At 42.4% G+C, this 16,347-nt stretch overlaps 1 long non-coding RNA gene across 1 annotated transcript in view; it reads left to right on the forward strand.

Moving 5' to 3' along the window:
* The window catches only part of LOC146766330 (uncharacterized), a 53,526-nt gene that overhangs the window by 18,842 nt on the left and 18,337 nt on the right, over nt 1-16,347 (forward strand). Inside the window, exon 1 of the long non-coding RNA XR_014958226.1 lies at nt 1-11,040. This exon is cut by the window's left edge and continues 18,842 nt beyond it. This is a non-coding gene — a long non-coding RNA (uncharacterized LOC146766330). The remainder of the gene's footprint in view (nt 11,041-16,347) is intronic.

The raw sequence follows: 16,347 nt of genomic DNA on the forward strand, positions 1-16,347 counted from the left end.
TCATGTCAAGAAAAGCATGACCTCCCTTCCTCTCCCATATTATTCAGTTGAACAGGAGATGAGTTGGCCCATCCTCTTCTCAGGATGAATTCCAGGCATTTTGAAGTCCCTTGTGCTGTGTCTCCTCCACAGGAGCTTGTGACAGTGGCAGCAGCAGAGTCCTTGGCAGTGGGACAAGGGTGTGACAAGCCTTGGAGGGCCAGCGTGGGGAGGGGAGTCTGTCTGTAGGGAAAGGGTGTTATACCACTGCTTTTACAAATTCCTGGGACAGCTTGAGAATCAAACTGATAGTGCCTTGAATATTGATAGAATTGTCATGATGGCCTTGTAATGGTGCAACTTTTGACAGAGGGAATGAAATTAAGAACCTAACACTGTTTTGGCATTTTTCTCTCCCAAAAATGCTATGCAGAGTAATTCCAGTGCCTACAGTTAAGGCATGGACATTAGAGCTGCTCTCTGTACATTGCAGATGCCAGCTAAATATCCAGATAATAGCTTTTCTTAAATTGTACAAAGAATTGTAGCCAAACGTTAGTATGAACTTGAACTGTTCAGAGCTTAAATCTGATATTCTATTTTACAGCAGTTCTTTAGAGCGGCTGACCCCGAAAACGTCCTGGTGTTCCAGGGGGATAACATTCCATTTTTCTCTTCACACATAATGAGCAGTGAACTCCTTGATTGTTGCTGTCTGTTCCCTCTACTGAGAGACCACTGAAGCCAACAAATCCAGCATTTAATGCTGCAATCTAAACAGAATGATGCATTGCAGGTGCTTTCCTCATCTCCTCACACCTCTCAGAAACATTAGGGGGGATTTTCAACTTCCTATTCAACTTTTAAATGGAGAGTCAGATCAGTCTGTGGATTAGAAGACTAATAAATCTTCTGCCTTCCCTATTGTACAAGTAAGTATCCAGCTAATAATATCTGCTGTTACCCTGGCTCGCGGCACTGGCCGTGCTGACCTCGTTCCAGACTGGGTGAGTGATAGCTTAATGAATATATCTAAAGACCAACTATGAACTGCAAGCAAAGAAAACATCACTTCTCTGATGGTTGTGTATAAAATCGGCTCTTAAATCGCTTTCTCCCTTCATCATTCTTTGTTTGAGTTCCCTGTAGGTGGCCTTTCCCGAGGATGGAGCCCCAGTGCTGCAAATAAAGTCCAGCAGGATGCAAGGTGCTGAAAAGAGTGACTTCACTGGCTCTGCCACCCCACAAAATGAACGATTGTTGATTTGTATTTAATGCTCAATTTCCTCTCCATTACTACAAACCATGCAAGGCAGGCCTAGTTTCAGGCTATTCATAGGAGAGCTCAATCTATCCGGTTTCACATCTGCTAAAAGCCCCCATGTCATGCTAATTACGGTCTTCCCCTGGAAAGAATTCAAGTTTCAAGACCAAAGAAAGATATGCTTATTTGTAACTAATGCTCTAATCTGTACAGTTGTTTGTTTGCAAGCTCGAGCCATACTTGTGCAACTTTATTTGTGTTACAAACAAAAGGACAACAAACAAGTGTCAGGCATGTACCTTTTCTAAGTATTTTACTACAAGTGTGTTCAAATTGGAAAGCCACAGTGTCCCTGCCCTAATTTCTGTGCCACAGCAATTACTTCTCCTTGGCCCTTGGCCTGTGCCCCACCGCAGAGCACAAGGTAATATTTGTGCTCCTTCTAAATCAAGGGAGATGACAGATTAGCTCCAGACAAATAAGCCAATTTAGCAGTGGAAGTCTTCAAAGGTTATTTTACCTTGTTGTGTGCAATCTGCTGCTTTTACAGGGAACTGTGCACATTACCTCTTTTATGATCAACCCCAATCTTCAAAATAGGGTTTTGTTCACTGTTTCTACTAAAAACATATTCCAGCTATTGCTAGAGGGTTTTAGAAATATTTTTCTAAATTTTAAAACACATGCATTATCACCAATTTTATCCATGTACTCTTCCATGTCACTGCTACAAGCTTACACTGTTTCCTGGCTTTGGATGTGAATACTCTGGGAGGGAATTGGAGGGGCTGTTAATTCTCTAGGCAAAGGAACTGACAATGACTCCCCAAGTCCTCCAGGCTCTCTCCCCAATCAGGTGCAAGGGAAGCTGTTCTGGAGTGGAGGTACCCCAGCCCATCCCTCCTAGAATCCCACATTCAGCCCCGGGGGATGTTTCTGAAGTGCTCAATAGCAGATCCTTACGGAAGGCACAGGGACTTGTCAGCTGTGGAATTTTGCTCCTCCTGCAAAGTTTGAAGACTTCCTGAGCCAGAGGTGGTTTCTTGTTGCTGAATAGCCTTTGATGAGTATTCTGCTCCAAGAATTTGGACAGTCACTTTGGAATCCAGGCAAGCTTCTGGCACTCAGCAGCACAGGGGCAGCTCTTCTGCAGCTTGATATACAAAGATCTTCTGCTTTCAGTTTGCCTTTAACCTGTTTCTCACTAATTTCATTTGATGTTCCAATTTTTTTCCTATTCCTATTTTTTCCTATTATAGGACGTAGGAAACAGTGGTTTACTACTCCGTGTCACAATTTGCCAAGTCTTTCCCCACCTCTTGCAGTTTTCTTACAGTTACTATAAAACACAGGGATCTACTATATTATATAACAAATTCCATAAAACAACTGGCATAAACCAGAACTGAGATTCTCTTCTTGCAAATAAAGTGTAGCCTGTTGGAATCTGGGGCCTTTCACAGGTACTTATTTGCAGGTGTTCTAGGTCAATATTTAAGTACACAAAAGAATATAATTTCAAATTTCATATGATATTCTGTACTGTGAGCATGCTGTGAGTAGCAAATTATTCAATACATAGAAGTCTTTAAAAAAAAGTTTTGTACTCCCACATGACCATTTTCCTATGAAATGCACACTACATTTAGTGCTTGTTTATATTACAGTGAAATGAAGCCCATATGTCTTAGGTTGCAAATATAAGATGTGGCCAGGGGTTTGTATTCTACTGCCATCTGTTAGAGGTGGGCCAGGTATCTGCTGCTAATGGACCACCTGGTAAAACCAGGTGGGGCGGTTTTCTTTATCTCTCGAACAGCCAATCCTCCCTCCAGGAGATCTCTGCTGTTCATGGCCACTGAGTGTCCCTGCATGGCTGAGAAAATTCCATCATCCATGGGGAGATGCTGCGCCCAGGGGAGGAGCCGAGCATTCCTACCTGGATACAATCTGACCTGGGAACAGCACAGCAGCCTTTGGCCCCTGCATTCCCAGAGGAGCAGCTTCCTTCCCCCTGCATTCCCAGAGGAGCAGCTTTCTTCCCCCTGCATTCCCAGAGGAGCCCAGGCCCATCTCCCCCAGCCCTGGAGCTCCAGAGGAAAACTCCCCCCTTGTGCAGGATCCTGCTCCAGCAGAAGCACAGCTGGCACTGCAGGAGGGCTGAGCCACCCTGGCATGGGGCTGTGTCACCTCCCTGACCCACAGGGTGCTCTGACTCTGCTAGTGGTGTTTTGTATTGCTGCATTTTTATTTTTCCCTAATAAAGAACTGTTATTCCTATTCCCATATCTTTGCCTGAGAGCCCCTTAATTTCAAAATTGTAACAATTCAGAGGGAGGATGTTTACATTTTCCATTTTAAGAGAGGCTCCTGCCTTCCTTAGCAAACACCTGTCTTTCAAACCAAGACACCGTAGATGCCCCAAACCAATAGCTGCGATGACAGGGGACAATAATCTGAAGTTATCCAAGGAACTTTGATGCAGGTTGTTAAAACTGCTTTTGCTGTGTTTTTTACTTCCTTGGGGAAATGTGGAATAGTGTCAACAGCCAATACATGTGCTTCAGTTTAAAAATATTCAATTAAGAAAATAGTTCTGGAATGTAATATGAACAGACACATAGTGCAAAAAATCACATTGTGTCTCAGTATCACAAAAAAAGAAGTGTAAGCTGTTTAAATCAGAGCCTTTTTCCTCAAAGTGATGCAGGCAGTTCAGTATAATTCAAAATCCATATTAAATAATTAATTAGGACACTAAAGAGGTCCTGCCAGTTCAGCTGGAGTTTTAGTTGTGTCACTGATTTCCTTTCACGTAAGGCTGGTGCTTGCTGTGTCCAACACACTGAGGTTGTATGTAAAGGAAGAATGTTTTTATACAGAGAGATACAATTACATCCTGAATCTTATGTCATTGAGAATTTCTTGGTACTGTTTATGGTTTATGAGTCACAGCTGCTGAAAGCTTATGATGAAAAAGTGATACCTTAGAAATGGCTGCAGAAATATGAATTGCAGTTTATTATTGTTATTTTTTAAAAAATATAGTAGAGTTTTAATCTTCAAGTTCATTTCATTCCATTGCAGCAATTATATATACCCAGCAGGAAAATATGTGCATAAATGAATGTAGGCCCATGACTTTCCTCTGAATTCTATTTCTGTCTTTTTTGCATATGTACTCTACCGTCATGGGCATCATGAATGCCATTTCAAAGGTGTTTACTCTTAAATGACATTAATTTTTTTTCCCTTTTGCTGAATTTTCTCTTTTCAGAAATCCAGTTTTGATATCAGGATGAGGGGATGTGCCTTTATGGGGTGTTGGAGACAACGGAAAATTTTGAGCCACTGAGTTGAGGCCTTTTCAGATCCCGTACCCAGCAGAGGTTTGTTGTGACTGTTATGAACAAAAAGGCCTTCCTGGTTCCCATGGCAATACCGGGACACTGCTGGCTTGAGCTAATACTGATATTGAAATGTTAATTAGCTAATTGCTCCTGGGGATCACCTACACACCCCACACACACTGCCATTCTAGGACTGGGATGCAAAACAGAGGGACCAGTGGAATCATGGGAGGGGGTTTTGGGGATGAAAACACCCCTAAATGGAAGGCTGGGCACAGTGGAGGGGGCTGGGTGCGCTGGCTGGGGAAAAGGGAACCACATCCCTAGTGTATGTCTGACCTGAGCTCCATGTCGAGCCCCCTGCCCAGCTGATCTTTTTAATAAAGAGCTGAACATTAATAAAGACATGAGCCCTGTTCATTTCAATGGCTGCACAGCTTTTATCAGCATATAGAATTTTGTGGCCTTAGCTTTGATGTAGAGGTGGAGCTGAAGAGAATAAAACTGGAAATATCACCCTCACATAAAATCAAATGCATTTTGTTTTGAGCGAAAATCATGATATTTTTTAGTCTTTTTATTTCCCTTGGCATGTCCAAAGACATGACTGTCCAGTGCTAGTTTGTATCAGGTCATCTGTTGATGTTTTCACTTGTAGTTTGGACTTTCCCCTTTATTAAATGTAAGAACAGTCCCTATTCAGACATATTGATTGCATGAGAATTACTGGGTTTATGATGGGAGAAGCCCAGGAAACTACTTATAGAAAGTTCCTTAAATTTAAAATATTCCACAAATTAATTGGATTGTATATCTGTTTTGACTAATACAGCCAATTCACTTGAAAGGTTTTATGATGATACACTGATACAAACCTGCTGAAGTAAAGGTTTCAGGTAAGAATTCTACTTTTTCCTCAGAGACTGGTAGTTTTAAGGATTTTTTCAGGATCCTGTTATATTTCTCCTTTGGTTTTGCTTTTAGGAGCAGTTCTAACCTTGTTTGGACTGAACTCTGAAAATAGAGTTAAAATAAAAGGATTATTTAAATTTTTATTCATGACACAAATAAATATTGGAGCTGCACAGGATGTTTGAACTTCATGCAGGACCAAAAGGAAACAAGAGCTTCGTGACCATGGTGGTGGCTTGATAAATCTCTTGGTTAGATGTTTTCATGAAAGGAAATAATTTGTCTGATTTCTTTATTTACTGTCCCACATTATGCTGAGTTTTAAGGAACTGTCAGCTTGCTGTGGTTTATTCCTTTCCATGGCAGACAAAAGACTGCCAAGAGACAATGTTAAAATTGAAAACAGTCCTGTTGCTTGCATCTCCCTTTCTTTCTGTTGGAGCCAGTGAATGCCCAGCAGGCATTGTAATGGATGGGTGTCATTTTACAAAAAGACCTTGAGTTGGCTTGTGCTTCTCAGTGTTTCAGCTCTTCACAACACTTTGAATCTGACAGTGATTTTTTGACTGCCTCAAGTAAAGAACAAAATACAGTTAATTACCTTCAGTAAAAGTGAAAAGGAACAACACTGCTGAGATCCTTTGAATGGGAAAAAGGTTCAGGTGGCCCTGGAAACTGATGTAGAACTTGTCCTGCCTGAAGTGCAGACATTTGCTACTTTCCTGTTTTCCAAATAATAAATAATGCAAATACAAGTTTTGTGCAGTCACCATTACATTGTTATATTCATTTGTACTGTATTTGTATTTGTATGTGTACTGTACTGTATTTGTATGTGTACTGTACACAGAAAACAGGCTGCTTTGGGGCATTTCTCCACTTTGTGTGTACTGTACACAGAAAACAGGCTGCTTTGGGGCATTTCTCCACTCTGTATCTTGTCTAGGCAGGGAATGAGACTAGCTCTGCCCACAGCCAGCCTGGGCCCGGGCAGGGAGGCAGTGCCCGCAGCTGCGGGACAGGCACTGAGCAGCCTCGGCTGCGGGAGGGCAAGGGAGCGACCCAACAATGCTACAGGAGGTGATTATCCAGTTCCCGTGTCTGCTCCAGTGGAAAAAACCCTCCTGTAGCCTGCTCATGGCCCCAGACACTACAAAACAGATATTGTTGGTAGAGATTATGAATTCCAGTGCTCTTTACGGTGTGTAACTACTTTTCTATCTGTATATGTTGCAATAAAACAACATGCACAAGGTTATAAAAATAGCCTGGAAGTGATTGACATGCCAATAATGCTCAGTCAAGTCAATAATGCTTGTGTAACAAGCTCCTGAGAAAATAATATTTTTGGTCAATAACACACTTTTTAGAAATGAACTGTTTGTTTTTAATTAACCTCATATTTAGCCATTAGTCATGCCATGTCCATCAAGCACAGTGGAGAAAAACACGTGCTGTCTTGAAACACTGCGTTGTTGCCTTAAACTTTCATCTCTTCTTTCTTGGCTTTCTCTTCTGCATTCCACCTCAGCATGTTTGGGAGGATTGAGGCAAATCATGGCTTGTCATGTTACTTCAAATTCAGTGCTTCCTTTTTGTAAGAAGGGCGTTAGGTGATTCATCTGTGACAGAGCATCCCATTATGTTGTGACAGACTGTCAGAGTGAACCTGCTGTAAGTACTTAGCAATAATATAGTGCTTCTAATGTGTCACCTGACTCCTTTTCTTTTCTTTCTCTTTTCTTCCTTTTTTTTTTTTTTTTTTTTTTTTTTGGCTAAAGGCTGACAGATTTTAATCCATTAAGTGATCCAAAAAAACCGTGTTTGAGATTGTGTAATGCTCAGTAAAATTGAGCAGGACAGACAGTGCCCACAAATTCCCGACAGGGAAGGAGGATGTAGGTCCTGTGGTCTTTAGACTCTTGTCACATGGTGTTAAGTAGTACATTGTGGGGTCCTGTTTGCTTTGGGGCTTGTTTGACTCTTTTAAAGAGAAAATTATATGCTATCAGGGAAAGGATTTTTAAAAAGAAAATGGATTCATGTCCCAGTTATGAGGGAGATCTGAAATAAATTTGAACAGTTGTGAGATGACTTTAAGATACATAATTTTTTGTGCTATTCTGTTCCTGTGTGTATTTGCATTTAATGTTTGAGCTAGGCCAGATCTGGAGGTCAAGGTTCCCTGGATGCTGCTCTGCTCCGGGGACTTCACAGTAGCCTCTTCTCCCCTCCACAGGGCTTGTCATTAATTACAGCATCTTTCCAGCCCTCTCATTAGAAGCAATCTGTTGTACTTATCAGCACAATCAGACTGGATGGCTGAATTCAGATTAAAAATAGGGGCGTGAAGTTGAACTTCACTCAGAGATTGCTGAGCACTTTTGTAAACAACAGGAGCCTTAATTAGGTGCCTAAATATCATCTCAGGAGCCTGTCATAAGTGATCATTGCTCTGGAGTTTTGTGTGCCCGTGTGCTCACCTGTGCTCACACCGAGGTCACAGAGCCGATGGTGAACCTCACCCCCTTATCTTCCCCGAAGTCAGTGGGAAGTTGATGATTTACAAAAAAATCTGGCTCAAGGTTTTGACGAACTTACAGTAGATGACATCCATCAACCTGTGATTACTGAGCAATGTCCTTAAAATAAGACAAATGCTGAAGGTTAAAGGGAAGACAGAAAAGGGAATTGGATGCAATTTTTTATGTAAAAATGAGACCTACTTAACCCTGCAGTATTTTCATAGAGTCACCGAATCACAGAATAGGCTGAGCTGGGAGGAACCCACAGGATCACCCAGTCCAAGCCCTGGCCCTGCACAGACACCCCAACAATCCCACCCTGGGCATCCCTGAGGGCTCCTGGAGCTCTGGCAGCCTCAGGGCTGTGCCCGTTCCCTGGGGAGCCTGGGCAGTGTGCAATATAAAAGAAGCAGGAGATGAAAAAAGCCTGGAGAGGTAGAAGCTGTGGAAATTTTTCCAAAACACATCTGAATGGTTGTGCTGCCTTGTTCTGGTGTCTCAACTAGGGTTGAAGCTCAGTAAATTTTTTCTTCTGCCGCTGCATTTATGAAATTTGGAGCTGTGGAACTGTTCAAACCATGGATATTTTAATTTTGACTACTAGACTGAGCAACAGTTTTGCATGTTCCTTACATTGAGATGCTAATTTAAATTTTGTGCCCTGGATTAACCGAGGCTGGAGCTCTTCAGCCCCCTGGAGAAGAGGCACTGACACAAGGGTGTATTAAATGCAGTGTTCCAATTCCACCCTATTTTGTAGCTACATTTTGGGCAGTGCAGAGCTCTTCATGCCTTACCTGTGTGAGCAAAGATCAGGGAGGTCTCTTACACTCGACACAGTGGGTGATCATAGCACAGGGACATCCCTGAGGACATCCCTGTCTAAGGATAACAGAAATCTTGCATTCTCTGAGGCAGTGCTCACAGACCTCTGGCTTCATGAGGAGCCCACAGTGGCTCCAGCAGTTCCATGGACTTGCAGGATTCTGTGCCACCCCCTGTGAGGTCTCCACACCTGCTGGAGACAAAATGAGCAACACCTCAAACCACAGAGGCCAAGTCTCTGTTCTAGGACCTCTTTGTGTGCTACACAGCTCTTCAGTTCTCCCCTGGGAATTGGAAATTTCTCAGAAACCCTCTGGTTCTGCAGTGCTGACTCCGGGTAGTACTTATGGGCTGAGTTCCACGACCACCACCCCAAACCTTCCTGCTTATTCGATCTGCCCTCTTCAAGACTTTCCTAGATTATTCTGCTCCAAATTCTTTATTGTAGCAGAACATTTAGACCTGTTCTCACCTCTTTTCCATGCCAGGAGAGCTCTGCTTTTTTCCTGTTAGCATTTTTCCACTGGCTGCAGCACCTTGCTCTATGGGTAAGTGTGAGGAAAGGGTTGGACTTCCCTCTGTGTGGTCCCTCTGAATAAACACAGAAGTTGGTCTCTGGTCAACATTTTGTGAAACTTTCTTTGTGTCCTGTTTTCCATCATATACAAAGCACACAAGTAATTCAGCATTGTGGGGATTTGCATTCCACTAATATTCATTCATATGCCATGGAGGACTATAAAAGGAAGAAAGACTTGAAATGCAAGCCATAGAGGACTATAAAAGGAAGAAATACTTAGATTTCTATTCCTAATAAAATATTATTGAAAGTACTTATGTTCACTTTAATACAGGAGTAAATTTAATGAAGACTTTGGAGATGCACTGGGATTTCTTACAGTGCCTAAATGAAGCTGGATGACTTTTGGGGCCAAATCTGAGGGGCAAATTACTTTTTTTTCTCTCAATAATTTTTCTTTCACAATAGTTTCTAATTGCCAAGAGCTGAATGACAAAAGATGTGATTTGCCAGCCACAAAGTGTTAGCATCCATGTCCTAATCAACTCAAAAGCAGTGTAATTCAACAAACACAGAAGAAAGCTATATGTAATGTTTGGGATAATGTATGGTGTTTCTGCTTCTTCTTAAACTGGATGTTTTGAGGGAGTTCTTCTCTAAAAAGATACTACATTTCTGGAAGTTCTAAAATAAAATTGTACATAAGAGAAAATATTTTCAATTTTTACCTCTGTTTATGCACAATAAATTTTCACTTAGCAGCTTCTGCAAGATGAGAATTTAATCCCCAAACCTAAAATTTGTATGTCCTCTATTGGAAGTTTTTACTAGGCTGCTTAAATTGTTGCTAGACTGCCAACAGATAAGTGAATGAACTGGAAATAATAACTGCTTTGGCTATTTTGAGAAGGAAATCCTGAAAAATGTGGGTTTTCTATTTCCTATTGATTGAGTTTTGTTGAGGTCAGTCCTGAAAGATTTTAGAAAATAGAATATCTGTTAAAATCCATTTAGTGTGTTTGGTCTCTCTAACCTTTATTCTGGAGACACACCAGCGATCAGTGATTTGATTCACTGCCTGTTGTGTTAAAGGCTGCTTTCAACCCAAACCATTCTGTGATTCTGCATTTAAAATCTTTCTCCTAATTCACTCTTAGCGTATTTTGACTAGTCAGGAAGTTGCCACTGTTGTTGCTTGATGTGTGTGTGAGCAGGTGAAGGTGTCATTGGAAGTGAGGTGGGGAAGTTTCACTTGTTCAGACAGCTGCTCACTGTGCTCCTTGCGGGGCAGCCACAAGGGATTTCTCCTTCCAGACATTCCGAGGTGCACATCGCTGCCAGTTGTGGAGGCCCCAAAAATAAGAGGGATAAGGAAACATTAATGTCATTTCCTAAGGGAGTCTGGAGCTGGGTGAGGCTGAAGGACACCTCCAGTGGGGAACATAAACGGGCTCTTTAGCCAGAGGGAGGATCTGCTGAGTCTGCCTTGCACTGGGAGGGCAGGGGAGGAGCACCTTTTGTGTCCAAAACTGCAGTGTTCATTGAATATCTGAATGCATTTCAGATGTCACTGGCAGCTCCTCCGGGGACAGCAAAGGTCGTTCAGGAGATGAAGCACAACTTCAATGCTTCATCGGGAAAGATCCTGCTTGCTCATGGTCGGAGGTACCCTCTCTCTGCAGTGGGTTGGTGTTGCAGTGGGGAGGGAAAAGTCTGACCTGTGCTGATGACCTGAATTGTTCTGTGTCTGATCCCACTGTCAGTAATGGATTGCAAACTCCAGGAGCACGTGTGGCTCTGCAATTCAGTAGTTTATGCATTTACATCTCTGATCTCTCAGGCTTGCAATATTTATTTTGCTTCAATTATAAATCTGCTTTTACTTCTACTTACATATTGACATAAACTGGGAATTTGAAATGGTAAGACCTACAGTTAAAATGTCTGTGTTTAGAGCACATAAGGAGTTGGAGTATTAAGCATCCATTTGCATATCCAGAGGTTACGTCAGGTGCATGCAAGGAAGGTTTTCATCTTTACTTTTGATATTTGATACATTAAATATCAAACTCAGCCATACTTTCAGCATCCTCTACAAATATACGTGGGTTATACTTGTCCAGGTGGGACAACATTTTAGCAGCACTGCCTGGCTATTCTCATGCTGCCCCAGAATTCCTCCAGCAGACTTGGCCCTAGGAATGGAGGTGAAAGGGCTTTGTTTGCTATGTTAATCTGCTTCTGGATGGGCCAAGCAGTGAACAAAATGGTCTCCAGAGCAACAGAGGGAAGTGCGTAAATAACACTTGCTCAATAGGTTTTTGTTGTGGGAGCTCCTGACTGCTCTATTTACTTTGTGAAAATGGTCAGTGAGGTGCAAACATTCAACAAACTGTGTAATTCTAATAAAATAATTCTACTTTGTTTCTGGGAAAATTTTGAGCTTGTTGTTTTTAGCGCATACAAAAAATAATTCCAAGGACTATGCACACCTAACCAATGTGGTTTTTATGCAAAATCTTTCAAGAAATAGCTCTAGAAGTTATTTGACTGTAAATAATATGCTCGTAGACAGTTTTAAAATGGAAAGAAGTACTAAATGTATGGATGAGTTTATTCATTAGCCACTACCTACTTCTATTAGGTGGCTGCTGGAAATTCCCATTACACTTCTGGATTTCTCAGGCAAGCCTGGCAAACTTCCTCATCGTACTCAGTAAATGGAGTTAATTGCATTGCCATTTCTCTGGTTTATTTTCCAGAGTGCATAAATACCTTTGGTTTTAAAGGCAATGCTGAGGTAAACACTTGTGCTCCTATTAAATACCATTGTGGCACAAGATAAATGCTTCACACTTTAGTACTGCCATCTGAAGACTTGAGGTTTTCTCTTTTTTGGGTTGATTATGCTTTGGAGCACAGGTTTGTTGAGTGATAACTCTTGAACCAAGTTCAAGTTGTTGGGCTCACCCTGCTCTCCTACATACATGCAGGTGGGCCTCAAAAAGCCTGGTGGGTTTTTGAGGTTTTTTTGTCCAAATAACACCTCAGCCTCTGGACAGGTGTCCATGGTGCAGCTGAGCTCCACGTCCCCTAGCTGTCTCTGTTCCCAGCAGCTCCCAGAAGCTCACCAGGTTGATACTGGCAAGTTCTCATTCAGGCTTTGGTTGCAGAGGTGGAGTCACAGATTTATGTGGTGAACAATCCCTCTGAGAGCAGCAGGTCCAACCACAGCTGGGTGCTTTAATGGTCCATCTCTATAAAGTTTAACAAGTTGATCACAGACCTTAAGAAACCTTTTGAGATTCTTTTATGAAACTTTTTGTGATGTCTTTTCATCAAGCTCTAAGCCTGGTTGATCATTGCACTTTCCTATTGACTTGGAGAAGCCTTAAGAGCTGGCTGGATGGCCGGCCCAGAGAGTGGTGGTGAGCGGTGCTGCATCCAGCTGGGGACAGTCACCAGTGGTGTCCCTCGGGACTCTGTGCTGGGCCAGCTCTGTTCCATATTTTTATAGACCACATGGATGAGGGGATTGAGCCTTTCATTAGTAAATCTGCAGATGATACTAAGCTGGGAGTGTGTGTCGATCTGTTGGAAGGTAGGAGGGCTCTGCAGGGAGACCTGGAACAGTTGGATGGATGGGCAGAGTCCAATAGGATGAAGTTTAGTGAGTCCGAGTGCCAACTCCTGCATTTTGGCAACAATAACGCCCTGCAGCATTATAGGCTGGGGACGGTATGACTGGACAGTGCCCAGGCAGAAAGGGACCTGGGGGCATTGGTCAGCAGCTGGCTGAAAACGAGCCAGCAGTGTGCCCTGGTGGCCAAGAAGGCCAATGGCTCCTGGCCTGTGTCAGGAATGGTGTGGCCAGCAGGAGCAGGGAGGTCATTCTCCCCCTGCACTCAGCACTGGGGAGGCCACACCTCGTGTGCTGTGTCCAGTTCTGGGCCCTCCGTTTGGGAAGGATGTTGAGATGCTCAAGCACATCCAGAGGAGGCAACGAGGCTGGAGAGGGGCTGGGAACACAAACTCTGTGAGGAACGACTGAGGGAGCTGGGGGTGTTTAGCCTGGAGAAAAGGAGACTCAGGGGTGAGCTTATCACTCTACAACTTCCTGAAAGGTGGCTGTGGTCAGGTGGGGTTGGTCTCTTTCTCCAGGCAGCACTGACAGAACCAGAGGACAGAGACTCAAGCAGCACCAAGGGAAATATTGGTTGGATGTTAGGAAAGGTTTTGCACAGAAAGAGTGATAATGTACTGGCATGGCCTGCCCAGGGAGGTGGTGGAGTCACTGTCCCTGGATGTGTTTAAAAAAAGACTGCACGTGGTACTCCATACCACAGTGTAGTTGAGGTCTTAGGGCTGGGTTGGACTTGATGATCCTGAGGGTCTCTTCCAACCCAGTAGTTCTGTGATTCAGTGAATTGAGAAACTTAACAGAGCATCTGCTCCAGGGACTGGACCCAGGGCTTTCACCACTACTCCCTGTGTCAGAAAAGTGATTTTTTAGGTGATCCTTTTGCACCATCATCTTTTCTGCCTAGCTGAGCTCTGCACTGGACTCCTGGATTTGTAATATGGACTTATTGAACTGGACTAAACAGCACAGGCATGTCAAGAACTTTAAAGAGTGGAAACATTTCTCATGGAGAGGCTGGGAAGTGCAGGGCAATCTTGCTCCTGTGAGGAAAAGATCCCTTATCCGTGAGTGATGGAAAGGAGATGGAAGAAGAGAAACTAAAACCATAATAGTAGCCAGAGAGAACTGCTCTGCAGACCATATCAATTTGGGCATCAGGAAAGCATCAGGAAAATGTAGGTTGTTCTTTGTGGTTACAAGCTACAGTGCTAAAAAGTTATGCATTACAACCATATTTAGATTTCTTGTGGTGGCTTTTTGAAAGGATATTTTGTTGTATTTATGAGACATATGTAATTACAAGAAAACTGTTTTTCTTGTGTCAAAACTGCCAGTGAACATCCCTGAGTGGAAGGCAAGTGCTTTCATTGTTACAAGTGTTTGTGGACAAACATCTTGAGGGGGGGTTTCTTTATCTCTTCTTTTAAAATACATAATGGTGAGGTAAAAAGACGTTAACTGGAATCGTAAGATGAATTGCGGAGGCCCAAAAATATGTAAGATGATGTAAGATATGTGGATAGTGTGAGTTCTGGACCCTTCTGTTCCTCGACTTCCATCTCTGACTTTGGTAGAGGATCATCCTGCATTCATTGGAGCACTGGGGGTTATAATGTCAAATCCATTGTCTGTGTATTGCTGTTTATTTTGAAAAAATGAGGGCTGGGGAAGACTTCTGGGAGGCAATGCTGGCATGACCTAGGTAGAGCAGCACAGAGGCCTCAAACACAAATTAGGCTTCACCTTGGTCATTCCCATTGCCTTTGGGATAATATTCTGAGGTGTGAAGAGGTGACACCACTGTGTGAAGCTGTCTCTGCTAATGCAGGGACCTTAATCCACCTTGAAAGCAAGTTATCTGATAAATTCTGCATTTCTTCTCTTTCTGAAAGGCTCTGGTACCCAACTATTTCAGCAAAGTTGAATGAACACAAAGGGAGCTGCAGAATTGAGTCAAGAGCTCAGCACCAGGGGATGCTGAGAGTCTCCAGGTCCCACTAACGTTGCTTAGTGACTCCATCTCTCCATGCAGGCACATTTGCTCATTAGGACCAAAAGCAAAAAATCTCACTACAGTTCTGCTTAACAAGATTGAGTGATTTTGTCCCTAATCCCAGGCACACAGACACCCCAATGGCTGTGCCTTGATTAAACTCCTGACAGCAAACATGGCACAAGTCTGTGGGATTTATTACCGTCTGTGTGGATCCTGTTTGTTTTTTCCTATGGAAATTCAAGTTTATACAAAGCCCATCAGATGGAACCTGCACGCCTTTATTATTACTAATAGTGGCTGGGAGTGCAGATCCAAATGATGCATAACATTTTTTTAAAGTAAAACATAAGCCAAGTTAAATGAACTTTAAAAATGAACATGATTCATAACAGATACCATTTTAAAACTGACCAGACACAGCAAATGTAAATTCTGTCCTTTTAACTGTAAAATGTTTAAGCTTATTTGCAAAGGAGTTTGAAAAATTAAAACCATACCTTCTCTGTGTTTCTCCAGCCATGGAGAAACATCAGAGTTTGCATTTGAAAGGATGGCAATACAAACTGTAGAGACAGGCTGCATGTCTACTTGAATTATCCTGCTTGTTGAGGGGAAGTCTTAAACTGATGATCACATATAATCTGTAATGTATTAAAAGCATATTCTTTATTGGAGTCCCCATATTACATTTCAAATACATTTCCATGGAACGTTTCAAAATGTCATTTAACATTATTTATATTTTCATTGAAATGGCATGTGTGCCCTCAACACTCATCTAGAACTTTATTATTATGATTCTTTGGACAGTTTAAAGACATGAGATCACTTTTTGTGGTTTTGTGTGCCTTCCACTACCTCTGTTCCTGCTTCAGTGCTAATGCCAGCTCCACATCCCCCCAACAGTATAACTCCAGCTTCTTGGACTCTATAGGATCTGTTTCAATTGATCAGAGGTTTGGCTAACTTAAATATTTAGGCAATATATAATAACTGTATCTCAAACAAACACTTATTGCAACCATCACTTGCAGTGCTTGCTATCATTAAGAAACAGAGTTCTGGCTCCCATTCTAGTACCTCTTTTTCAATTGTGTTTTGTTTCAGTGGGGTTTTTTCCTACCCCCAGAGTGATTTCTGTCACCTGGAGGGTGATTTTTCAATAAGAGGGACTTTGAAGAAATTGTGTCTTGAAAAGCTGGAAGTTAACAAAGCTTTTACAAGTACAAATAAACTAAAATCTTAAATGTGTTCCAGGATTATCCTGAATGTTTATACTCCAGCAGCAAAACTGAGATTTCTATCTTACCCAAAACAACCCATGAGAAACATG

Source organism: Lonchura striata, chromosome 12, assembly GCF_050655825.1.
Source record: "Lonchura striata isolate lonStrDom1 chromosome 12, ASM5065582v1, whole genome shotgun sequence".
Taxonomy (NCBI): domain Eukaryota; kingdom Metazoa; phylum Chordata; class Aves; order Passeriformes; family Estrildidae; genus Lonchura; species Lonchura striata.